We start from the raw sequence: 27,369 nt of genomic DNA, 5'->3' as shown, positions 1-27,369 counted from the left end.
TGCTCGTTTTAGGCAAAACTGCATTGAAACCAATGGAAACAGCAAAAAAGCATTCTTTGCCATATCTCCTCTTGTAGCAAACACAGACAGCTCAAAATTTCACACAATGTGTTGACGACCAAGGCCCAGAAATGTGATATGAAATAGTTTTTCTCCCATCTTGTATATAAGAAAAAACAGCAAATGCTCATTTTAGGCCAAAATGCATTGAAACCAATGGAAACAGCAAAAATGCATACTTTGCCATATCTCCTCTTGTAGCAAACACAGACAGCTCAAAATTTCACACAATGTGTTGACGACCAAGGCCCAGAAATGTGACATGAAATAGTTTTTCTCCCATCTTCTATATAAGAAAAAACAGCAAATGCTCATTTTAGGCCAAAATGCATTGCAACCAATGTTAACAGCAAAAATGCAAACTTTGCAATATCTCCTCTTGTAGCAAATACAGACAGCTCAAAATTTCACACAATGTCTTGAAGACGAAGGCCCACAAATGTGATGGGAAATGGTTTTTCTCCCATGTTGCATTTAAGAGAAAACAGCAAATGCTCATTTTAGGCAAAAATGCATTGAAACCAATGGAAAGAGCAAAAACGCATACTTTGCCATATCTTCTCTTGTAGCAAACACAGGCCCTCATTCTGAGCCGTACGCTCTGAGCGGAGCACACGCTCTGATTGAGGGCCACCCTCCATAAAAATGGGAGCGTCCTCCTGGACGCTCGTATAGCTGTGGGAAACCACCCACAGCCTATACGAGCGTGTAGTTTGATGGCCGCGATTGTCGTGACCATCACGACCATCGAAACTGCGAGCCGGAGCCTGCGGTTGAGGTTTTCAACCGCAAGCCCCGGAGTGATTTTGGCGCTATCAGGGCCAAAATCACTCCCACTGACATCACTAGTGATGTCAGTGGGCCGGCTTCTGATGGGAGGCGTTCCCATGGGAACGCCCCCGTCAGGGAGGCATGCCCACCAAAGGGGGCGTGCTATCAACATCGACAGCACGCCCCCTTTGATCAGACACAACGAGCGAAGTACTTTCCTTCACTCGTAGCGTCTGGCGCATGCGCACGACGGAGCTCCCTCCATCGTGCGCATGCTCAGTGCAGACCATCGACCCACTTGTGAGCGGACAGCCGCTTGTGAGTGGGTCTGAATCAGGGCCATAGACAGCTCAAAATTTCACACAATGTGTTGACGACCAAGGCCCAGAAATGTGATATGAAATAGTTTTTCTCCCATCTTGTATATAAGAAAAAACAGCAAATGCTCATTTTAGGCCAAAATGCATTGAAACCAATGGAAACAGCAAAAACACATACTTTGCCATATTTCCTCTTGTAGCAAACACAGACAGTTGAAAATTTCACACAATGTGTTGAAGACCAAGGCCCACAAATGTGATGTGAAATGGTTTTTCTCCCATGTTGCGTTTAAGAGAAAACAGCGAATGCTCGTTCTTGGCCAAAATGCACAGAAACCAAAGGAAACAGCAAAAACGCACACTTTGCCATATCTCCTCTTGTAGCAAACACAGACAGCTCAAAATTTCACACAATGTGTTGACGACCAAGGCACAGAAATGTGATGTGAAATGGTTTTTCTCCCATGTTGCATTTAAGAGAATACAGCAAATGCTCGTTTTAGGCCCAAATGCATTGAAACCAATGGAAACAGCAAAAAAGCATACTTTGCCATATCTCCTCTTGTAGCAAACACAGACCACTCAAAATTTCACACAATGTGTTGAAGACCAAGGCCCAGAAATGTGATATGAAATAGTTTTTGTCCCATCTTGTGTATAAGAAAAAACAGCAAATGCTCATTTTAGGCCAAAATGCATTGAAACCAATGAAAACAGCAAAAATGCATACTTTGCCATATCTCCTCTTGTAGTAAACACAGACAGCTCAAAATTTCACACAATGTGTTGAAGACTAAGGCAAACATATGTGATGTGAAATGGTTTATCTCCCATTTTGCATTTAAGAGAAAACAGCCAATTCTCGTTTTAGGCCAAAATGCATTGAAACAAAAAAAAACAGCAAAAAAGCATTCTTTGCCATATCTCCCCTTGCAGTAAACACAGACAGCTCAAAATTTCACACAATGTTTTGAAGACCAAGGCCCACAAAAGTGATGTGAAATGGTTTTTCTCCCAAGTTGCGTTTAAGAGAAAACAGGGAATGCTCGTTTTTGGACAAAATGCACAGAAATCAAAGGAAACAGCAAAAACGCACACTTTGCCATGTCTCCTCTTGTAGTAAACACAGACAGCTCAAAATTTCACACAATGTGTTGAAGACCAAGGCCCACAAATGTGATGTGAAATTGTTTCTCTCCCAAGTTGCATTTTTGAAAATACAGCAATGCTCGTTTTAGGCCAAACTGCATTGAAACCAATGGAAACAGCAAAAAAGCATTCTTTGCCATATCTCCTCTTGTAGTAAACACAGACAGCTCAAAATTTCACACAATGTGTTGAAGACCAAGGCCCAGAAATGTGATGGGAAATGGTTTTTCTCCCATGTTGAATTTAAGAGAAAACAACAAATGCTCATTTTAGGCAAAAATGCATTGAAACCAATGGAAACAGCAAAAACGCATTCTTTGCCATATCTCCTCTTGTAGCAAACACAGACAGCTCAAAATTTCACACAATGTGTTGACGACCCAGGCCCAGAAATGTGATATGAAATAGTTTTTCTCCCATCTTGTATATAATAAAAAACAGCAAATGCTCATTTTAGGCCAAAATGCATTGAAACCAATGGAAACAGCAAAAATGCATACTTTGCCATATCTCCTCTTGTAGCAAACACAGACAGCTCAAAATTTCACACAATGTGTTGACGACCAAGACCCAGAAATGTGATATGAAATAGTTTTTCTCCCATCTTGGATATAAGAAAAAACAGCAAATTCTCGTTTTAGGCCAAAATGCATTGAAACCAATAAAAACAGCAAAAATGCATACTTTGCCATATCTCCTCTTGTAGTAAACACAGACAGCTCAAAATTTCACACAATGTGTTGAAGACAAAGGCAAACAAATGTGATGTGAAATGGTTTTTCTCCCATGTTGCGTTTAAGAGAAAACAGCAAATGCTCGTTTTAGTCCAAAATGCATTGAAACCAATGGAAACAGCAAAAACACATACTTTGCCATATTTCCTCTTGTATCAAACACAGACAGCACAAAATTTCACACAATGAGTTGAAGACCAAGGCCCACAAATGTGATGTGAAATGGTTATTCTCCCATTTTGTATATAAGAGAAAACAGCAAATGCTCGTTTTAGGCCAAAATGCCATGAAACCAATGGAAACAGCAAAACGCATGCTTTGCCATATCTCCTCTTGTACCAAACAAAGACAGCTCAAAATTTCACACAATGTGTTGAAGACCAAGGCCCACAAATATGATCTAAAATGGTTTTTCTACCATGTTGCATTTAAAAGAAAACAGCAAATGCGCATTTTAGGCCAAAATGGATTGAAACCAGTGGAAACAGCAAAAATGCCTTCTTTGCCATATCTCCTCTTGTAGCAAACAAAGACAGCTCAAAATTTCACACAATGTGTTGAAGACCAAGGCCCACAAACATGATCTAAAATGGTTTTTCTCCCATGTTGCATTTAAGAGAAAACAGCAAATGCGCATTTTAGGCCAAAATGGATTGAAACCAGTGGAAACAGCAAAAATGCATTCTTTGCCATATCTCCTCTTGTAGCAAACACAGACAGCTCAAAATTTCACACAATGTCTTTAAGACCAAGTCCCACAAATGTGATGTGAAATGTTTTTTCTCCCAAGTTGCATTTAAGAGAAAACAGCAAATGCTCATTTTAGGCCAAAATGCACAGAAACCAAAGGAAACAGCAAAAACGCAAACTTTGCCATATCTCCTCTTGTAACAAAACCAAGACAGCTCAAAAGTTCACACAATGTGTTGAAGACCAAGTCCCACAAATGTGATGTGAAATGGTTTCACTCCGAAGTTGCATTTAAGAAAATACAGCAAATGCTCGTTTTAGGCCAAAATGCATCGAAACCGATGCAAACAACAAAAAATAATACTTTGCCATATCTCCTCTTGTAGTAAACACAGACAGCTCAAAATTTCACACAATGTCTTGAAGACGAAGGCCCACAAATTCGATGGGAAATTATTTTTCTCCCATGTTGCATTTAAGAGAAAACAGCAAATGCTCATTTTAGCCAAAAATGCATTGAAACCAATGGAAACAGCAAAAAAGCATAATTTGCCATATCTCCTCTTGTAGCAAACACAGACAGCTCAAAATTTCACACAATGTGTTGAAGACCAAGTCCCACAATTGGGATGTGAAATGGTTTCTCTCCCAAGTTGCATTTTTGAAAATACAGCAAATGCTCGTTTTAGGCCAAAATGCATTGAAACCAATGGAAACAGCAGAAAAGCAAACTTTGCCATATCTCCTCTTGCAGTAAACACAGACAGCTCAAAATTTCACACAATGTTTTGAAGACCAAGTCCCACAAATGTGATGTGAAATGGTTTTTCTCCCACGTTGCCTTTAAGAGAAAACAGCAAATGCTAATTTTAGGCCAAAATGCATAGAAAACAATGGAAATAGCAAAAACGCACTTTGCCATATCTCCTCTTGTAGCAAACACAGACAGCTCAAAATTTCACACAATGTCTTGAAGACTAAGTCCCACAAATGTGATGTGCAATGGTTTTTCTCCCATGTTGCATTTAAGAGAAAACAGCAAATGCTCATTTTAGGCCAAAATGCATAGAAACCAAAGAAAACAGCAAAAACGCATACTTTGCCATATCACCTCTTGTGGCAAACACAGACAACTCCAAATTTCTCACAATGTGTTGAAGACCAAGGCCAACAAATGTGATGTGAAATGGTTTTTCTCCCAAGTTGCGTTTTGGAAAATACAGCAAATGCTCTTTATAGGCCAAAATGCATTGAAACCAATGGAAACAGCAAAAAAGCATACTTTGCCATATCTCCTTTGTAGTAAACACAGAAAGCTCAAAATTTCAAACAATGTGTTGAAGACCAAGGCCAACAAATGTGATGTGAAATGGTTTTTCTCCCATGTTGCATTTAAGAGAAAACAGCAAATGCTTGTTTTAGGCCAAAATGCATTGAAACCAATGGAAACAGCAAAAACACATTATTTGCCATTTCTCCTCTTGTAGTAAACACAGACAGCTCAAAATTTCACACAATGTGTTGAAGACTAAGTCAAACAAATGTGATGTGAAATGGTTTTTCTCCCATGTTGCGTTTAAGAGAAAACAGCAAATACTCATTTTAGGCCAAAATGCATTGCAACCAATGTTAACAGCAAAAATGCAAACTTTGCAATATCTCCTCTTGTAGCAAATACAGACAGCTCAAAATTTCACACAATGTGTTGAAGACCAAGGTCCACAAATGTGATGTGAAATGTTTTTTCTCCCATGTTGCATTTAATAAAAAAAAAGCAAATGCTCATTTTATGCCAAAATGCTTTAAAACGAATGGAAATAGCAAAAACGCATACATTGCCATATTTCCTCTTGTAGCAAACACAGACATCTCAAATTTTCACACAATGTGTTGAAGAGCAAGGCCCACAAATGTGATGTGAAATGGTTTTTCTCCCATTTTGTATATAAGAGAAAACAGCAAATGCTCGTTTTAGGACAAAATGCATTGAAACCAATGGAAACAGCAAAAAAGCATAATTTGCCATATCTCCTCTTGTAGCAAACACAGACAGCTCAAAATTTCACACAATGTGTTGAAGACCAAGTCCCACAATTGTGATGTGAAATGGTTTTTCTCCCAAGTTGCATTTTTGAAAATACAGCAAATGCTTGTTTTAGGACAAAATGCATTGAAACCAATGGAAACAGCAGAAAAGCAAACTTTGCCATATCTCCTCTTGCAGTAAACACAGACAGCTCAAAATTTCACACAATGTGTTGACGACCAAGGCCCAGAAATGTGATATGAAATAGTTTTTCTCCCATCTTGTATATAAGAAAAAACAGCAAAAACTCATTTTAGGCCAAAATGCATTGAAACCAATGGAAACAGCAAAAATGCATACTTTGCCATATCTCCTCTTGTAGCAAACACAGACAGCTCAAAATTTCACACAATGTGTTGACGACCAAGGCCCAGAAATGTGACATGAAATAGTTTTTCTCCCATCTTGTATATAAGAAAAAACAGCAAATGCACATTTTAGGCCAAAATGCATTGCAACCAATGTTAACAGCAAAAATGCAAACTTTGCAATATCTCCTCTTGTAGCAAATACAGACAGCTCAAAATTTCACACAATGTGTTGAAGACCAAGGTCCACAAATGTGATGTGAAATGTTTTTTCTCCCATGTTGCATTTAATAAAAAAAAAGCAAATGCTCATTTTATGCCAAAATGCATTAAAACGAATGGAAATAGCAAAAACGCATACATTGCCATATTTCCTCTTGTAGCAAACACAGACATCTAAAATTTTCACACAATGTGTTGAAGACCAAGGCCCACAAATGTGATGTGAAATGGTTTTTCTCCCATTTTGTATATAAGAGAAAACAGCAAATGCTCGTTTTAGGACAAAATGCATTGAAACCAATGGAAACAGAAAAAACGCATGCTTTGCCATATATCCTCTTGTAGCAAACAAAGACAGATCAAAATTTCACACAATGTGTTGAAGACCAAGGCCCACAAATATGATCTAAAATGGTTTTTCTCCCAAGTTGCATTTAAGAGAAAACAGCAAATGCGCATTTTAGGCCAAAATGGATTGAAACCAGTGGAAACAGCAAAAATGAGCATTATTTGCCATATCTCCTCTTGTAGCAAACACAGACAGCTCAAAATTTCACACAATGTCTTGAAGACCAAGTCCCACAAATGTGATGTGAAATGGTTTTTCTCCGAAGTTGCATTTAAGAGAAAACAGCAAATGCTCATTTTAGGCCAAAATGCATAGAAATCAAGGAAACAGCAAAAATGCTTTCTTTGCCATATCTCCTCTTCTGGTAAACACAGACAGCTCAAAATTTCACACAATGTGTTGAAGACCAAGGCCCACAAATGTGATGTGAAATGGTTTTTCTCCCTTGTTGCCTTTAAGAGAAAACAGCAAATGCTCGTTTTAGGCCAAAATGCATAGAAACCAATGGAAATAGCAAATACACAAACTTTGCCATATTTCCTCTTGTAGCAAACACAGACAGCTCAAAATTTCACACAATATGTTGACGACCAAGGCCCAGAAATGTGATATGAAATAGTTTTTCTCCCATTTTGTATATAAAAAAAAACAGCAAATGCTCGTTTTAGGCCAAAATTCATTGAAACCAATGGAAACAGCAAAAATGCATACTTTGCCATATCTCCTCTTGTAGCAAACACAGACAGCTCAAAATTTAACACAATGTGTTGACGACCAAGGCCCAGAAATGGGATATGAAATAGTTTTTCTCCCATCTTGTATATAAGAGAAAACAGCAAAATGCTCGTTTTAGGCCAAAATGCATTTAAACCACTGGAAACAGCAAAAATGCATACTTTGCCATATCTCCTCTTGTAGCAAACATTGACAGTTGAAAATTTCACACAATGTGTTGAAGACCAAGGCCCACAAATGTGATGTGAAATGGTTTTTCTCCCATGTTGCATTTAAGAGAAAGCAGTGAATGCTCGTTTTTGGCCAAAATGCACAGAAACCAATGGAAACAGCAAAAACGCAAACTTTGCCATATCTCCTCTTGTAGCAAACCCAGACAGCTCAAAATTTCACACAATGTGTTGAAGACCAAGTCCCACAAATGTGATGTGAAATGGTTTCTCTCCCAAGTTGCATTTAAGAAAATACAGCAAATGCTCGTTTTAGGCCAAAATGCATCGAAACCGATGCAAACAACAAAAAATAATACTTTGCCATATCTCCTCTTGTAGTAAACACAGACAGCTCAAAATTTCACACAATGTCTTGAAGACGAAGGCCCACAAATTCGATGGGAAATGATTTTTCTCCCATGTTGCATTTAAGAGAAAACAGCAAATGCTCATTTTAGCCAAAAATGCATTGAAACCAATGGAAACAGCAAAAAAGCATAATTTGCCATATCTCCTCTTGTAGCAAACACAGACAGCTCAAAATTTCACACAATGTGTTGAAGACCAAGTCCCACAATTGTGATGTGAAATGGTTTCTCTCCCAAGTTGCATTTTTGAAAATACAGCAAATGCTCGTTTTAGGCCAAAATGCATTGAAACCAATGGAAACAGCAGAAAAGCAAACTTTGCCATATCTCCTCTTGCAGTAAACACAGACAGCTCAAAATTTCACACAATGTTTTGAAGACCAAGTCCCACAAATGTGATGTGAAATGGTTTTTCTCCCACGTTGCCTTTAAGAGAAAACAGCAAATGCTCATTTTAGGCCAAAATGCATAGAAAACAATGGAAATAGCAAAAACGCACTTTGCCATATCTCCTCTTGTAGCAAACACAGACAGCTCAAAATTTCACACAATGTCTTGAAGACTAAGTCCCACAAATGTGATGTGAAATGGTTTTTCTCCCATGTTGCATTTAAGAGAAAACAGCAAATGCTCATTTTAGGCCAAAATGCATAGAAACCAAAGGAAATAGCAAAAACGCATACTTTGCCATATCACCTCTTGTGGCAAACACAGACAACTCCAAATTTCTCACAATGTGTTGAAGACATAGGCCCACAAATGTGATATGAAATGGTTTTTCTCCCATGTTGCATTTAAGAGAAAACACCCAATGCTCGTTTTAGGCCAAAATGCATAGAAACCAAAGAAAACAGCAAAAAAGCATACTTTGCAATATCACCTCTTGTGGCAAACACAGACAACTCCAAATTTCTCACAATGTGTTGAAGACCAAGGCCAACAAATGTGATGTGAAATGGTTTTTCTCCCAAGTTGCGTTTTGGAAAATACAGCAAATGCTCTTTATAGGCCAAAATGCATTGAAACCAATGGAAACAGCAAAAAAGCATACTTTGCCATATCTCCTTTGTAGTAAACACAGAAAGCTCAAAATTTCAAACAATGTGTTGAAGACCAAGGCCAACAAATGTGATGTGAAATGGTTTTTCTCCCATGTTGCATTTAAGAGAAAACAGCAAATGCTTGTTTTAGGCCAAAATGCATTGAAACCAATGGAAACAGCAAAAACACATTATTTGCCATATCTCCTCTTGTAGTAAACACAGACAGCTCAAAATTTCACACAATGTGTTGAAGACTAAGTCAAACAAATGTGATGTGAAATGGTTTTTCTCCCATGTTGCGTTTAAGAGAAAACAGCAAATACTCATTTTAGGCCAAAATGCATTGCAACCAATGTTAACAGCAAAAATGCAAACTTTGCAATATCTCCTCTTGTAGCAAATACAGACAGCTCAAAATTTCACACAATGTGTTGAAGACCAAGGTCCACAAATGTGATGTGAAATGTTTTTTCTCCCATGTTGCATTTAATAAAAAAAAAGTAAATGCTCATTTTATGCCAAAATGCTTTAAAACGAATGGAAATAGCAAAAACGCATACATTGCCATATTTCCTCTTGTAGCAAACACAGACATCTCAAATTTTCACACAATGTGTTGAAGAGCAAGGCCCACAAATGTGATGTGAAATGGTTTTTCTCCCATTTTGTATATAAGAGAAAACAGCAAATGCTCGTTTTAGGACAAAATGCATTGAAACCAATGGAAACAGCAAAAAAGCATAATTTGCCATATCTCCTCTTGTAGCAAACACAGACAGCTCAAAATTTCACACAATGTGTTGAAGACCAAGTCCCACAATTGTGATGTGAAATGGTTTATCTCCCAAGTTGCATTTTTGAAAATACAGCAAATGCTCGTTTTAGGCCAAAATGCATTGAAACCAATGGAAACAGCAGAAAAGCAAACTTTGCCATATCTCCTCTTGCAGTAAACACAGACAGCTCAAAATTTCACACAATGTGTTGAAGACCAAGGCCCAGAAATGTGATATGAAATAGTTTTTCTCCCATCTTGTATATAAGAAAAAACAGCAAAAACTCATTTTAGGCCAAAATGCATTGAAACCAATGGAAACAGCAAAAATGCATACTTTGCCATATCTCCTCTTGTAGCAAACACAGACAGCTCAAAATTTCACACAATGTGTTGACGACCAAGGCCCAGAAATGTGACATGAAATAGTTTTTCTCCCATCTTGTATGTAAGAAAAAACAGCAAATGCACATTTTAGGCCAAAATGCATTGCAACCAATGTTAACAGCAAAAATGCAAACTTTGCAATATCTCCTCTTGTAGCAAATACAGACAGCTCAAAATTTCACACAATGTGTTGAAGACCAAGGTCCACAAATGTGATGTGAAATGTTTTTTCTCCCATGTTGCATTTAATAAAAAAAAAGCAAATGCTCATTTTATGCCAAAATGCATTAAAACGAATGGAAATAGCAAAAACGCATACATTGCCATATTTCCTCTTGTAGCAAACACAGACATCTCAAATTTTCACACAATGTGTTGAAGACCAAGGCCCACAAATGTGATGTGAAATGGTTTTTCTCCCATTTTGTATATAAGAGAAAACAGCAAATGCTCGTTTTAGGACAAAATGCATTGAAACCAATGGAAACAGAAAAAACGCATGCTTTGCCATATCTCCTCTTGTAGCAAACAAAGACAGATCAAAATTTCACACAATGTGTTGAAGACCAAGGCCCACAAATATGAACTATAATGGTTTTTCTTCCATGTTGCATTTAAGAGAAAACAGCAAATGCGCATTTTAGGCCAAAATGGATTGAAACCAGTGGAAACAGAAAAAATGAGCATTATTTGCCATATCTCCTCTTGTAGCAAACACAGACAGCTCAAAATTTCACACAATGTCTTGAAGACCAAGGTCCACAAATGTGATGTGAAATGTTTTTTCTCCCATGTTGCATTTAATAAAAAAAAAGCAAATGCTCATTTTATGCCAAAATGCATTAAAACGAATGGAAATAGCAAAAACGCATACATTGCCATATTTCCTCTTGTAGCAAACACAGACATCTCAAATTTTCACACAATGTGTTGAAGACCAAGGCCCACAAATGTGATGTGAAATGGTTTTTCTCCCATTTTGTATATAAGAGAAAACAGCAAATGCTCGTTTTAGGACAAAATGCATTGAAACCAATGGAAACAGAAAAAACGCATGCTTTGCCATATCTCCTCTTGTAGCAAACAAAGACAGATCAAAATTTCACACAATGTGTTGAAGACCAAGGCCCACAAATATGATCTAAAATGGTTTTTCTCCCATGTTGCATTTAAGAGAAAACAGCAAATGCGCATTTTAGGCCAAAATGGATTGAAACCAGTGGAAACAGAAAAAATGAGCATTATTTGCCATATCTCCTCTTGTAGCAAACACAGACAGCTCAAAATTTCACACAATGTCTTGAAGACCAAGGCCAACAAATGTGATGTGAAATGGTTTTTCTCCGAAGTTGCATTTAAGAGAAAACAGCAAATGCTCATTTTAGGCCAAAATGCATAGAAATCAAGGAAACAGCAAAAATGCTTTCTTTGCCATATCTCCTCTTCTGGTAAACACAGACAGCTCAAAATTTCACACAATGTGTTGAAGACCAAGGCCCACAAATGTGATGTGAAATGGTTTTTCTCCCTTGTTGCCTTTAAGAGAAAACAGCAAATGCTCGTTTTAGGCCAAAATGCATAGAAACCAATGGAAATAGCAAATACACAAACTTTGCCATATTTCCTCTTGTAGCAAACACAGACAGCTCAAAATTTCACACAATATGTTGACGACCAAGGCCCAGAAATGTGATATGAAATAGTTTTTCTCCCATTTTGTATATAAAAAAAAACAGCAAATGCTCGTTTTAGGCCAAAATTCATTGAAACCAATGGAAACAGCAAAAATGCATACTTTGCCATATCTCCTCTTGTAGCAAACACAGACAGCTCAAAATTTAACACAATGTGTTGACGACCAAGGCCCAGAAATGTGATATGAAATAGTTTTTCTCCCATCTTGTATATAAGAGAAAACAGCAAAATGCTCGTTTTAGGCCAAAATGCATTTAAACCACTGGAAACAGCAAAAATGCATACTTTGCCATATTTCCTCTTGTAGCAAACATTGACAGTTGAAAATTTCACACAATGTGTTGAAGACCAAGGCCCACAAATGTGATGTGAAATGGTTTTTCTCCCATGTTGCATTTAAGAGAAAGCAGTGAATGCTCGTTTTTGGCCAAAATGCACAAAAACCAATGGAAACAGCAAAAACGCAAACTTTGCCATATCTCCTCTTGTAGCAAACCCAGACAGCTCAAAATTTCACACAATGTGTTGAAGACCAAGTCCCACAAATGTGATGTGAAATGGTTTCTCTCCCAAGTTGCATTTTTGAAAATACAGCAAATGCTCGTTTTAGGCCAAAATGCTTTGAAACCAATGGAAACAGCAAAAAAGCAAACTTTGCCATATCTCCTCTTTCAGTAAACACAGACAGCTCAAAATTTCACACAATGTTTTGAAGACAAAGTCCCACAAATGTGATGTGAAATGGTTTTTCTCCCAAGTTGCATTTAAGAAAATACAGCAATGCTCGTTTTAGGCCAAACTGCATTGAAACCAAAGGAAACAGCAAAAATGCATTCTTTGCCATATCTCCTCTTCTGGTAAACACAGACAGCTCAAAATTTCACACAATGTGTTGAAGACCAAGGCCCACAAATGTGATGTGAAATGGTTTTTCTCCCTTGTTGCCTTTAAGAGAAAACAGCAAATGCTCGTTTTAGGCCAAAATGCATAGAAACCAATGGAAATAGCAAATACACAAACTTTGCCATATTTCCTCTTGTAGCAAACACAGACAGCTCAAAATTTCACACAATGTGTTGAAGACCAAGGCCCACATATGTGATGTGAAATGGTTTTTCTCCCATGTTGCATTTAAGAGAAAACAAATGCTCGTTTTAGGCAAAAATGCTTTAAACCAATGGAAACAGCAAAAACGCATACTTTGCCATATCACCTCTTGTGGCAAACACAGACAACTCCAAATTTCTCACAATGTGTTGAAGACCAAGGCCAACAAATGTGATGTGAAATGTTTTTTCTCCAAAGTTGCATTTTAGAAAAAACAGCAAATGCTCGTTATAGGCAAAAATGCATTGAAACCAATCGAAACTGCAAAAAAGCATACTTTGCCATATCTCCTTTGTAGTAAACACAGAAACCTCAAAATTTCAATCAATGTGTTGAAGACCAAGGCCCACAAATGTGATGTGAAATGGTTTTTCTCCCAAGTTGCGTTTAAGAGAAAACAGGGAATGCTCGTTTTTGGCCAAAATGCACAGAAATCAAAGGAAACAGCAAAAACGCACACATTGCCATATCTCCTCTTGTAGTAAACACAGAAAGCTCAAAATTTCACACAATGTGTTGAAGACCAAGGCCCAGAAATGTGATGGGAAATGGTTTTTCTCCCATGTTGCATTTAAGAGAAAACAACAAATGCTCATTTTAGGCAAAAATGCATTGAAACCAATGGAAACAGCAAAAACGCATTCTTTGCCATATCTACTCTTGTAGCAAACACAGACAGCTCAAAATTTCACACAATGTGTTGACGACCCAGGCCCAGAAATGTGATATGAAATAGTTTTTCTCCCATCTTGTATATAATAAAAAACAGCAAATGCTCATTTTAGGCCAAAATGCATTGAAACCAATAAAAACAGCAAAAATGCATACTTTGCCATATATCCTCTTGTAGTAAACACAGACAGCTCAAAATTTCACACAATGTGTTGAAGACAAAGGCAAACAAATGTGATGTGAAATGGTTTTTCTCCCATGTTGCGTTTAAGAGAAAACAGCAAATGCTAGTTTTAGTCCAAAATGCATTGAAACCAATGGAAACAGCAAAAACGCATACTTTGCCATATTTCCTCTTGTATCAAACACAGACAGCACAAAATTTCACACAATGTGTTGAAGACCAAGGACCACAAATGTGATGTGAAATGGTTTTTCTCCCATTTTGTATATAAGAGAAAACAGCAAATGCTCGTTTTAGGCCAAAATGCATTGAAACCAATGGAAACAGCAAAACGCATGCATTGCCATATCTCCTCTTGTAGCAAACAAAGACAGCTCAAAATTTGACACAATGTGTTGAAGACCAAGGCCCACAAATATGATCTAAAATGTTTTTTCTCCCATGTTGCATTTAAAAGAAAACAGCAAATGCGCATTTTAGGCCAAAATGGATTGAAACCAGTGGAAACAGCAAAAATGCATTCTTTGCCATATCTCCTCTTGTAGCAAACACAGACAGATCAAAATTTCACACAATGTGTTGAAGACCAAGGCCCACAAATGTGATGTGAAATGGTTTTTCTCCCACGTTGCCTTTAAGATAAAACAGCAAATGCTCATTTTAGGCCAAAATGCATAGAAAACAATGGAAATAGCAAAAACGCACTTTGCCATATCACCTCTTGTGGCAAACACAGACAACTCCAAATTTCTCACAATGTGTTGAAGACCAAGGCCCACAAATGTGATATGAAATGGTTTTTCTCCCATGTTGCATTTAAGAGAAAACAGCCAATGCTCGTTTTAGGCCAAAATGCATAGAAACCAAAGAAAACAGCAAAAACGCATACTTTGCAATATCACCTCTTGTGGCAAACACAGATAACTCCAAATTTCTCACAATGTGTTGAAGACCAAGTCCAACAAATGTGATGTGAAATGGTTTTTCTCCCAAGTTGCGTTTTGGAAAATACAGCAAATGCTCTTTATAGGCCAAAATGCATTGAAACCAATGGAAACAGCAAAAAAGCATACTTTGCCATATCTCCTTTGTAGTAAACACAGAAAGCTCAAAATTTCAAACAATGTGTTGAAGACCAAGGCCAACAAATGTGATGTGAAATGGTTTTTCTCCCATGTTGCATTTAAGAGAAAACAGCAAATGCTTGTTTTAGGCCAAAATGCATTGAAACCAATGGAAACAGCAAAAATGCAAACTTTGCAATATCTCCTCTTGTAGCAAATACAGACAGCTCAAAATTTCACACAATGTGTTGAAGACCAAGGTCCACAAATGTGATGTAAAATGTTTTTTCTCCCATGTTGCATTTAATAAAAAAAAAGCAAATGCTCATTTTATGCCAAAATGCACAGAAACCAAAGGAAACAGCAAAAACGCACACTTTGCCATATCTCCTCTTGTAGCAAACACAGACAGCTCAAAATTTCACACAATGTGTTGACGACCAAGGCACAGAAATGTGATGTGAAATGGTTTTTCTCCCATGTTGCATTTAAGAGAAAACAGCAAATGCTCGTTTTAGGACAAAATGCATTGAAACCAATGGAAACAGCAAAAACGCATGCTTTGCCATATCTCCTCTTGTAGCAAACAAAGACAGCTCAAAATTTCACACAATGTGTTGAAGACCAAGGCCCACAAACATGATCTAAAATGGTTTTTCTCCCATGTTGCATTTAAGAGAAAACAGCAAATGCGCATTTTAGGCCAAAATGGATTGAAACCAGTGGAAACAGCAAAAATGCATTCTTTGCCATATCTCCTCTTGTAGCAAACACAGACAGCTCAAAATTTCACACAATGTCTTTAAGACCAAGTCCCACAAATGTGATGTGAAATGTTTTTTCTCCCAAGTTGCATTTAAGAGAAAACAGCAAATGCTCATTTTAGGCCAAAATGCATAGAAATCAAGGAAACAGCAAAAACGCATACTTTGCCATATCACCTCTTGTTGCAAACACAGACAACTCCAAATTTCTCACAATGTGTTGAAGACCAAGGCCCACAAATGTGATATGAAATGGTTTTTCTCCCATGTTGCGTTTAAGAGAAAACAGCGAATGCTCATTTTTGGCCAAAATGCACAGAAACCAAAGGAAACAGCAAAAACGCAAACTTTGCCATATCTCCTCTTGTAACAAAACCAAGACAGCTCAAAAGTTCACACAATGTGTTGAAGACCAAGTCCCACAAATGTGATGTGAAATGGTTTCACTCCGAAGTTGCATTTAAGAAAATACAGCAAATGCTCGTTTTAGGCCAAAATGCATCGAAACCGATGCAAACAACAAAAAATAATACTTTGCCATATCTCCTCTTGTAGTAAACACAGACAGCTCAAAATTTCACACAATGTCTTGAAGACGAAGGCCAACAAATTCGATGGGAAATGATTTTTCTCCCATGTTGCATTTAAGAGAAAACAGCAAATGCTCATTTTAGCCAAAAATGCATTGAAACCAATGGAAACAGCAAAAAAGCATAATTTGCCATATCTCCTCTTGTAGCAAACACAGACAGCTCAAAATTTCACACAATGTGTTGAAGACCAAGTCCCACAATTGTGATGTGAAATGGTTTCTCTCCCAAGTTGCATTTTTGAAAATACAACAAATGCTCGTTTTAGGCCAAAATGCATTGAAACCAATGGAAATAGCAGAAAAGCAAACTTTGCCATATCTCCTCTTGCAGTAAACACAGAAAGCTCAAAATTTCAAACAATGTGTTGAAGACCAAGGCCAACAAAAGTGATGTGAAATGGTTTTTCTCCCATGTTGCATTTAAGAGAAAACAGCAAATGCTTGTTTTAGGCCAAAATGCATTGAAACCAATGGAAACAGCAAAAACACATTATTTGCCATATCTCCTCTTGTAGTAAACACAGACAGCTCAAAATTTCACACAATGTGTTGAAGACTAAGTCAAACAAATGTGATGTGAAATGGTTTTTCTCCCATGTTGCGTTTAAGAGAAAACAGCAAATACTCATTTTAGGCCAAAATGCATTGCAACCAATGTTAACAGCAAAAATGCAAACTTTGCTATATCTCCTCTTGTAGCAAATACAGACAGCTCAAAATTTCACACAATGTGTTGAAGACCAAGGTCCACAAATGTGATGTGAAATGTTTTTTCTCCCATGTTGCATTTAATAAAAAAAAAGCAAATGCTCATTTTATGCCAAAATGCTTTAAAACGAATGGAAATAGCAAAAACGCATACATTGCCATATTTCCTCTTGTAGCAAACACAGACATCTCAAATTTTCACACAATGTGTTGAAGAGCAAGGCCCACAAATGTGATGTGAAATGGTTTTTCTCCCATTTTGTATATAAGAGAAAACAGCAAAATGCTCGTTTTAGGCCAAAATGCATTTAAACCACTGGAAACAGCAAAAATGCATACTTTGCCATATCTCCTCTTGTAGCAAACATTGACAGTTGAAAATTTCACACAATGTGTTGAAGACCAAGGCCCACAAATGTGATGTGAAATGGTTTTTCTCCCATGTTGCATTTAAGAGAAAGCAGTGAATGCTCGTTTTTGGCCAAAATGCACAGAAACCAATGGAAACAGCAAAAACGCAAACTTTGCCATATCTCCTCTTGTAGCAAACCCAGACAGCTCAAAATTTCACACAATGTGTTGAAGACCAAGTCCCACAAATGTGATGTGAAATGGTTTCTCTCCCAAGTTGCATTTAAGAAAATACAGCAAATGCTCGTTTTAGGCCAAAATGCATCGAAACCGATGCAAACAACAAAAAATAATACTTTGCCATATCTCCTCTTGTAGTAAACACAGACAGCTCAAAATTTCACACAATGTCTTGAAGACGAAGGCCCACAAATTCGATGGGAAATGATTTTTCTCCCATGTTGCATTTAAGAGAAAACAGCAAATGCTCATTTTAGCCAAAAATGCATTGAAACCAATGGAAACAGCAAAAAAGCATAATTTGCCATATCTCCTCTTGTAGCAAACACAGACAGCTCAAAATTTCACACAATGTGTTGAAGACCAAGTCCCACAATTGTGATGTGAAATGGTTTCTCTCCCAAGTTGCATTTTTGAAAATACAGCAAATGCTCGTTTTAGGCCAAAATGCATTGAAACCAATGGAAACAGCAGAAAAGCAAACTTTGCCATATCTCCTCTTGCAGTAAACACAGACAGCTCAAAATTTCACACAATGTTTTGAAGACCAAGTCCCACAAATGTGATGTGAAATGGTTTTTCTCCCACGTTGCCTTTAAGAGAAAACAGCAAATGCTCATTTTAGGCCAAAATGCATAGAAAACAATGGAAATAGCAAAAACGCACTTTGCCATATCTCCTCTTGTAGCAAACACAGACAGCTCAAAATTTCACACAATGTCTTGAAGACTAAGTCCCACAAATGTGATGTGAAATGGTTTTTCTCCCATGTTGCATTTAAGAGAAAACAGCAAATGCTCATTTTAGGCCAAAATGCATAGAAACCAAAGGAAATAGCAAAAACGCATACTTTGCCATATCACCTCTTGTGGCAAACACAGACAACTCCAAATTTCTCACAATGTGTTGAAGACATAGGCCCACAAATGTGATATGAAATGGTTTTTCTCCCATGTTGCATTTAAGAGAAAACACCCAATGCTCGTTTTAGGCCAAAATGCATAGAAACCAAAGAAAACAGCAAAAAAGCATACTTTGCAATATCACCTCTTGTGGCAAACACAGACAACTCAAAATTTCTCACAATGTGTTGAAGACCAAGGCCAACAAATGTGATGTGAAATGGTTTTTCTCCCAAGTTGCGTTTTGGAAAATACAGCAAATGCTCTTTATAGGCCAAAATGCATTGAAACCAATGGAAACAGCAAAAAAGCATACTTTGCCATATCTCCTTTGTAGTAAACACAGAAAGCTCAAAATTTCAAACAATGTGTTGAAGACCAAGGCCAACAAATGTGATGTGAAATGGTTTTTCTCCCATGTTGCATTTAAGAGAAAACAGCAAATGCTTGTTTTAGGCCAAAATGCATTGAAACCAATGGAAACAGCAAAAACACATTATTTGCCATATCTCCTCTTGTAGTAAACACAGACAGCTCAAAATTTCACACAATGTGTTGAAGACTAAGTCAAACAAATGTGATGTGAAATGGTTTTTCTCCCATGTTGCGTTTAAGAGAAAACAGCAAATACTCATTTTAGGCCAAAATGCATTGCAACCAATGTTAACAGCAAAAATGCAAACTTTGCAATATCTCCTCTTGTAGCAAATACAGACAGCTCAAAATTTCACACAATGTGTTGAAGACCAAGGTCCACAAATGTGATGTGAAATGTTTTTTCTCCCATGTTGCATTTAATAAAAAAAAAGCAAATGCTCATTTTATGCCAAAATGCTTTAAAACGAATGGAAATAGCAAAAACGCATACATTGCCATATTTCCTCTTGTAGCAAACACAGACATCTCAAATTTTCACACAATGTGTTGAAGAGCAAGGCCCACAAATGTGATGTGAAATGGTTTTTCTCCCATTTTGTATATAAGAGAAAACAGCAAATGCTCGTTTTAGGACAAAATGCATTGAAACCAATGGAAACAGCAAAAAAGCATAATTTGCCATATCTCCTCTTGTAGCAAACACAGACAGCTCAAAATTTCACACAATGTGTTGAAGACCAAGTCCCACAATTGTGATGTGAAATGGTTTATCTCCCAAGTTGCATTTTTGAAAATACAGCAAATGCTCGTTTTAGGCCAAAATGCATTGAAACCAATGGAAACAGCAGAAAAGCAAACTTTGCCATATCTCCTCTTGCAGTAAACACAGACAGCTCAAAATTTCACACAATGTGTTGACGACCAAGGCCCAGAAATGTGATATGAAATAGTTTTTCTCCCATCTTGTATATAAGAAAAAACAGCAAAAACTCATTTTAGGCCAAAATGCATTGAAACCAATGGAAACAGCAAAAATGCATACTTTGCCATATCTCCTCTTGTAGCAAGCACAGACAGCTCAAAATTTCACACAATGTGTTGACGACCAAGGCCCAGAAATGTGACATGAAATAGTTTTTCTCCCATCTTGTATATAAGAAAAAACAGCAAATGCACATTTTAGGCCAAAATGCATTGCAACCAATGTTAACAGCAAAAATGCAAACTTTGCAATATCTCCTCTTGTAGCAAATACAGACAGCTCAAAATTTCACACAATGTGTTGAAGACCAAGGTCCACAAATGTGATGTGAAATGTTTTTTCTCCCATGTTGCATTTAATAAAAAAAAAGCAAATGCTCATTTTATGCCAAAATGCATTAAAACGAATGGAAATAGCAAAAACGCATACATTGCCATATTTCCTCTTGTAGCAAACACAGACATCTCAAATTTTCACACAATGTGTTGAAGACCAAGGCCCACAAATGTGATGTGAAATGGTTTTTCTCCCATTTTGTATATAAGAGAAAACAGCAAATGCTCGTTTTAGGACAAAATGCATTGAAACCAATGGAAACAGAAAAAACGCATGCTTTGCCATATCTCCTCTTGTAGCAAACAAAGACAGATCAAAATTTCACACAATGTGTTGAAGACCAAGGCCCACAAATATGATCTAAAATGGTTTTTCTCCCATGTTGCATTTAAGAGAAAACAGCAAATGCGCATTTTAGGCCAAAATGGATTGAAACCAGTGGAAACAGAAAAAATGAGCATTATTTGCCATATCTCCTCTTGTAGCAAACACAGACAGCTCAAAATTTCACACAATGTCTTGAAGACCAAGTCCCACAAATGTGATGTGAAATGGTTTTTCTCCGAAGTTGCATTTAAGAGAAAACAGCAAATGCTCATTTTAGGCCAAAATGCATAGAAATCAAGGAAACAGCAAAAATGCTTTCTTTGCCATATCTCCTCTTCTGGTAAACACAGACAGCTCAAAATTTCACACAATGTGTTGAAGACCAAGGCCCACAAATGTGATGTGAAATGGTTTTTCTCCCTTGTTGCCTTTAAGAGAAAACAGCAAATGCTCGTTTTAGGCCAAAATGCATAGAAACCAATGGAAATAGCAAATACACAAACTTTGCCATATTTCCTCTTGTAGCAAACACAGACAGCTCAAAATTTCACACAATATGTTGACGACCAAGGCCCAGAAATGTGATATGAAATAGTTTTTCTCCCATTTTGTATATAAAAAAAAACAGCAAATGCTCGTTTTAGGCCAAAATTCATTGAAACCAATGGAAACAGCAAAAATGCATACTTTGCCATATCTCCTCTTGTAGCAAACACAGACAGCTCAAAATTTAACACAATGTGTTGACGACCAAGGCCCAGAAATGTGATATGAAATAGTTTTTCTCCCATCTTGTATATAAGAGAAAACAGCAAAATGCTCGTTTTAGGCCAAAATGCATTTAAACCACTGGAAACAGCAAAAATGCATACTTTGCCATATCTCCTCTTGTAGCAAACATTGACAGTTGAAAATTTCACACAATGTGTTGAAGACCAAGGCCCACAAATGTGATGTGAAATGGTTTTTCTCCCATGTTGCATTTAAGAGAAAGCAGTGAATGCTCGTTTTTGGCCAAAATGCACAGAAACCAATGGAAACAGCAAAAACGCAAACTTTGCCATATCTCCTCTTGTAGCAAACCCAGACAGCTCAAAATTTCACACAATGTGTTGAAGACCAAGTCCCACAAATGTGATGTGAAATGGTTTCTCTCCCAAGTTGCATTTTTGAAAATACAGCAAATGCTCGTTTTAGGCCAAAATGCTTTGAAACCAATGGAAACAGCAAAAAAGCAAACTTTGCCATATCTCCTCTTTCAGTAAACACAGACAGCTCAAAATTTCACACAATGTTTTGAAGACAAAGTCCCACAAATGTGATGTGAAATGGTTTTTCTCCCAAGTTGCATTTAAGAAAATACAGCAATGCTCGTTTTAGGCCAAACTGCATTGAAACCAAAGGAAACAGCAAAAATGCATTCTTTGCCATATCTCCTCTTGTGGTAAACACAGACAGCTCAAAATTTCACACAATGTGTTGAAGACCAAGGCCCACAAATGTGATGTGAAATGGTTTTTCTCCCTTGTTGCGTTTAAGAGAAAACAGCAAATGCTCGTTTTAGGCCAAAATGCATAGAAACCAATGGAAATAGCAAATACACAAACTTTGCCATATTTCCTCTTGTAGCAAACACAGACAGCTCAAAATTTCACACAATGTGTTGAAGACCAAGGCCCACATATGTGATGTGAAATGGTTTTTCTCCCATGTTGCATTTAAGAGAAAACAAATGCTCGTTTTAGGCAAAAATGCTTTAAACCAATGGAAACAGCAAAAACGCATACTTTGCCATATCACCTCTTGTGGCAAACACAGACAACTCCAAATTTCTCACAATGTGTTGAAGACCAAGGCCAACAAATGTGATGTGAAATGTTTTTTCTCCAAAGTTGCATTTTAGAAAAAACAGCAAATGCTCGTTATAGGCAAAAATGCATTGAAACCAATCGAAACTGCAAAAAAGCATACTTTGCCATATCTCCTTTGTAGTAAACACAGAAACCTCAAAATTTCAATCAATGTGTTGAAGACCAAGGCCCACAAATGTGATGTGAAATGGTTTTTCTCCCAAATTGCGTTTAAGAGAAAACAGGGAATGCTCGTTTTTGGCCAAAATGCACAGAAGTCAAAGGAAACAGCAAAAACGCACACATTGCCATATCTCCTCTTGTAGTAAACACAGAAAGCTCAAAATTTCACACAATGTGTTGAAGACCAAGGCCCAGAAATGTGATGGGAAATGGTTTTTCTCCCATGTTGCATTTAAGAGAAAACAACAAATGCTCATTTTAGGCAAAAATGCATTGAAACCAATGGAAACAGCAAAAACGCATTCTTTGCCATATCTACTCTTGTAGCAAACACAGACAGCTCAAAATTTCACACAATGTGTTGACGACCCAGGCCCAGAAATGTGATATGAAATAGTTTTTCTCCCATCTTGTATATAATAAAAAACAGCAAATGCTCATTTTAGGCCAAAATGCATTGAAACCAATAAAAACAGCAAAAATGCATACTTTGCCATATATCCTCTTGTAGTAAACACAGACAGCTCAAAATTTCACACAATGTGTTGAAGACAAAGGCAAACAAATGTGATGTGAAATGGTTTTTCTCCCATGTTGCGTTTAAGAGAAAACAGCAAATGCTAGTTTTAGTCCAAAATGCATTGAAACCAATGGAAACAGCAAAAACGCATACTTTGCCATATTTCCTCTTTTATCAAACACAGACAGCACAAAATTTCACACAATGTGTTGAAGACCAAGGACCACAAATGTGATGTGAAATGGTTTTTCTCCCATTTTGTATATAAGAGAAAACAGCAAATGCTCGTTTTAGGCCAAAATGCATTGAAACCAATGGAAACAGCAAAACGCATGCATTGCCATATCTCCTCTTGTAGCAAACAAAGACAGCTCAAAATTTGACACAATGTGTTGAAGACCAAGGCCCACGAATATGATCTAAAATGGTTTTTCTCCCATGTTGCATTTAAAAGAAAACAGCAAATGCGCATTTTAGGCCAAAATGGATTGAAACCAGTGGAAACAGCAAAAATGCATTCTTTGCCATATCTCCTCTTGTAGCAAACACAGACAGATCAAAATTTCACACAATGTGTTGAAGACCAAGGCCCACAAATGTGATGTGAAATGGTTTTTCTCCCACGTTGCCTTTAAGAGAAAACAGCAAATGCTCATTTTAGGCCAAAATGCATAGAAAACAATGGAAATAGCAAAAACGCACTTTGCCATATCACCTCTTGTGGCAAACACAGACAACTCCAAATTTCTCACAATGTGTTGAAGACCAAGGCCCACAAATGTGATATGAAATGGTTTTTCTCCCATGTTGCATTTAAGAGAAAACAGCCAATGCTCGTTTTAGGCCAAAATGCATAGAAACCAAAGAAAACAGCAAAAACGCATACTTTGCAATATCACCTCTTGTGGCAAACACAGATAACTCCAAATTTCTCACAATGTGTTGAAGACCAAGGCCAACAAATGTGATGTGAAATGGTTTTTCTCCCAAGTTGCGTTTTGGAAAATACAGCAAATGCTCTTTATAGGCCAAAATGCATTGAAACCAATGGAAACAGCAAAAAAGCATACTTTGCCATATCTCCTTTGTAGTAAACACAGAAAGCTAAAAATTTCAAACAATGTGTTGAAGACCAAGGCCAACAAATGTGATGTGAAATGGTTTTTCTCCCATGTTGCATTTAAGAGAAAACAGCAAATGCTTGTTTTAGGCCAAAATGCATTGAAACCAATGGAAACAGCAAAAATGCAAACTTTGCAATATCTCCTCTTGTAGCAAATACAGACAGCTCAAAATTTCACACAATGTGTTGAAGACCAAGGTCCACAAATGTGATGTAAAATGTTTTTTCTCCCATGTTGCATTTAATAAAAAAAAAGCAAATGCTCATTTTATGCCAAAATGCACAGAAACCAAAGGAAACAGCAAAAACGCACACTTTGCCATATCTCCTCTTGTAGCAAACACAGACAGCTCAAAATTTCACACAATGTGTTGACGACCAAGGCACAGAAATGTGATGTGAAATGGTTTTTCTCCCATGTTGCATTTAAGAGAAAACAGCAAATGCTCATTTTAGGACAAAATGCATTGAAACCAATGGAAACAGCAAAAACGCATGCTTTGCCATATCTCCTCTTGTAGCAAACAAAGACAGCTCAAAATTTCACACAATGTGTTGAAGACCAAGGCCCACAAACATGATCTAAAATGGTTTTTCTCCCATGTTGCATTTAAGAGAAAACAGCAAATGCGCATTTTAGGCCAAAATGGATTGAAACCAGTGGAAACAGCAAAAATGCATTCTTTGCCATATCTCCTCTTGTAGCAAACACAGACAGCTCAAAATTTCACACAATGTCTTTAAGACCAAGTCCCACAAATGTGATGTGAAATGTTTTTTCTCCCAAGTTGCATTTAAGAGAAAACAGCAAATGCTCATTTTAGGCCAAAATGCATAGAAATCAAGGAAACAGCAAAAACGCATACTTTGCCATATCACCTCTTGTTGCAAACACAGACAACTCCAAATTTCTCACAATGTGTTGAAGACCAAGGCCCACAAATGTGATATGAAATGGTTTTTCTCCCATGTTGCGTTTAAGAGAAAACAGCGAATGCTCATTTTTGGCCAAAATGCACAGAAACCAAAGGAAACAGCAAAAACGCAAACTTTGCCATATCTCCTCTTGTAACAAAACCAAGACAGCTCAAAAGTTCACACAATGTGTTGAAGACCAAGTCCCACAAATGTGATGTGAAATGGTTTCACTCCGAAGTTGCATTTAAGAAAATACAGCAAATGCTCGTTTTAGGCCAAAATGCATCGAAACCGATGCAAACAACAAAAAATAATACTTTGCCATATCTCCTCTTGTAGTAAACACAGACAGCTCAAAATTTCACACAATGTCTTGAAGACGAAGGCCCACAAATTCGATGGGAAATGATTTTTCTCCCATGTTGCATTTAAGAGAAAACAGCAAATGCTCATTTTAGCCAAAAATGCATTGAAACCAATGGAAACAGCAAAAAAGCATAATTTGCCATATCTCCTCTTGTAGCAAACACAGACAGCTCAAAATTTCACACAATGTGTTGAAGACCAAGTCCCACAATTGTGATGTGAAATGGTTTCTCTCCCAAGTTGCATTTTTGAAAATACAACAAATGCTCGTTTTAGGCCAAAATGCATTGAAACCAATGGAAATAGCAGAAAAGCAAACTTTGCCATATCTCCTCTTGCAGTAAACACAGAAAGCTCAAAATTTCAAACAATGTGTTGAAGACCAAGACCAACAAATGTGATGTGAAATGGTTTTTCTCCCATGTTGCATTTAAGAGAAAACAGCAAATGCTTGTTTTAGGCCAAAATGCATTGAAACCAATGGAAACAGCAAAAACACATTATTTGCCATATCTCCTCTTGTAGTAAACACAGACAGCTCAAAATTTCACACAATGTGTTGAAGACTAAGTCAAACAAATGTGATGTGAAATGGTTTTTCTCCCATGTTGCGTTTAAGAGAAAACAGCAAATACTCATTTTAGGCCAAAATGCATTGCAACCAATGTTAACAGCAAAAATGCAAACTTTGCAATATCTCCTCTTGTAGCAAATACAGACAGCTCAAAATTTCACACAATGTGTTGAAGACCAAGGTCCACAAATGTGATGTGAAATGTTTTTTCTCCCATGTTGCATTTAATAAAAAAAAGCAAATGCTAATTTAATGCCAAAATGCTTTAAAACGAATGGAAATAGCAAAAACGCATACATTGCCATATTTCCTCTTGTAGCAAACACAGACATCTCAAATTTTCACACAATGTGTTGAAGAGCAAGGCCCACAAATGTGATGTGAAATGGTTTTTCTCCCATTTTGTATATAAGAGAAAACAGCAAATGCTCGTTTTAGGACAAAATGCATTGAAACCAATGGAAACAGCAAAAAAGCATAATTTGCCATATCTCCTCTTGTAGCAAACACAGACAGCTCAAAATTTCACACAATGTGTTGAAGACCAAGTCCCACAATTGTGATGTGAAATGGTTTATCTCCCAAGTTGCATTTTTGAAAATACAGCAAATGCTCGTTTTAGGCCAAAATGCATTGAAACCAATGGAAACAGCAGAAAAGCAAACTTTGCCATATCTCCTCTTGCAGTAAACACAGACAGCTCAAAATTTCACACAATGTGTTGACGACCAAGGCCCAGAAATGTGATATGAAATAGTTTTTCTCCCATCTTGTATATAAGAAAAAACAGCAAAAACTCATTTTAGGCCAAAATGCATTGAAACCAATGGAAACAGCAAAAATGCATACTTTGCCATATCTCCTCTTGTAGCAAACACAGACAGCTCAAAATTTCACACAATGTGTTGACGACCAAGGCCCAGAAATGTGACATGAAATAGTTTTTCTCCCATCTTGTATATAAGAAAAAACAGCAAATGCACATTTTAGGCCAAAATGCATTGCAACCAATGTTAACAGCAAAAATGCAAACTTTGCAATATCTCCTCTTGTAGCAAATACAGACAGCTCAAAATTTCACACAATGTGTTGAAGACCAAGGTCCACAAATGTGATGTGAAATGTTATTTCTCCCATGTTGCATTTAATAAAAAAAAAGCAAATGCTCATTTTATGCCAAAATGCATTAAAACGAATGGAAATAGCAAAAACGCATACATTGCCATATTTCCTCTTGTAGCAAACACAGACATCTCAAATTTTCACACAATGTGTTGAAGACCAAGGCCCACAAATGTGATGTGAAATGGTTTTTCTCCCATTT

Source organism: Taudactylus pleione, unplaced genomic scaffold (genome assembly GCF_031769625.1).
Source record: "Taudactylus pleione unplaced genomic scaffold, aTauple2 ptg000962l, whole genome shotgun sequence".
Lineage (NCBI taxonomy): Eukaryota > Metazoa > Chordata > Amphibia > Anura > Myobatrachidae > Taudactylus > Taudactylus pleione.
This window is presented reverse-complemented; position numbering follows the sequence as displayed.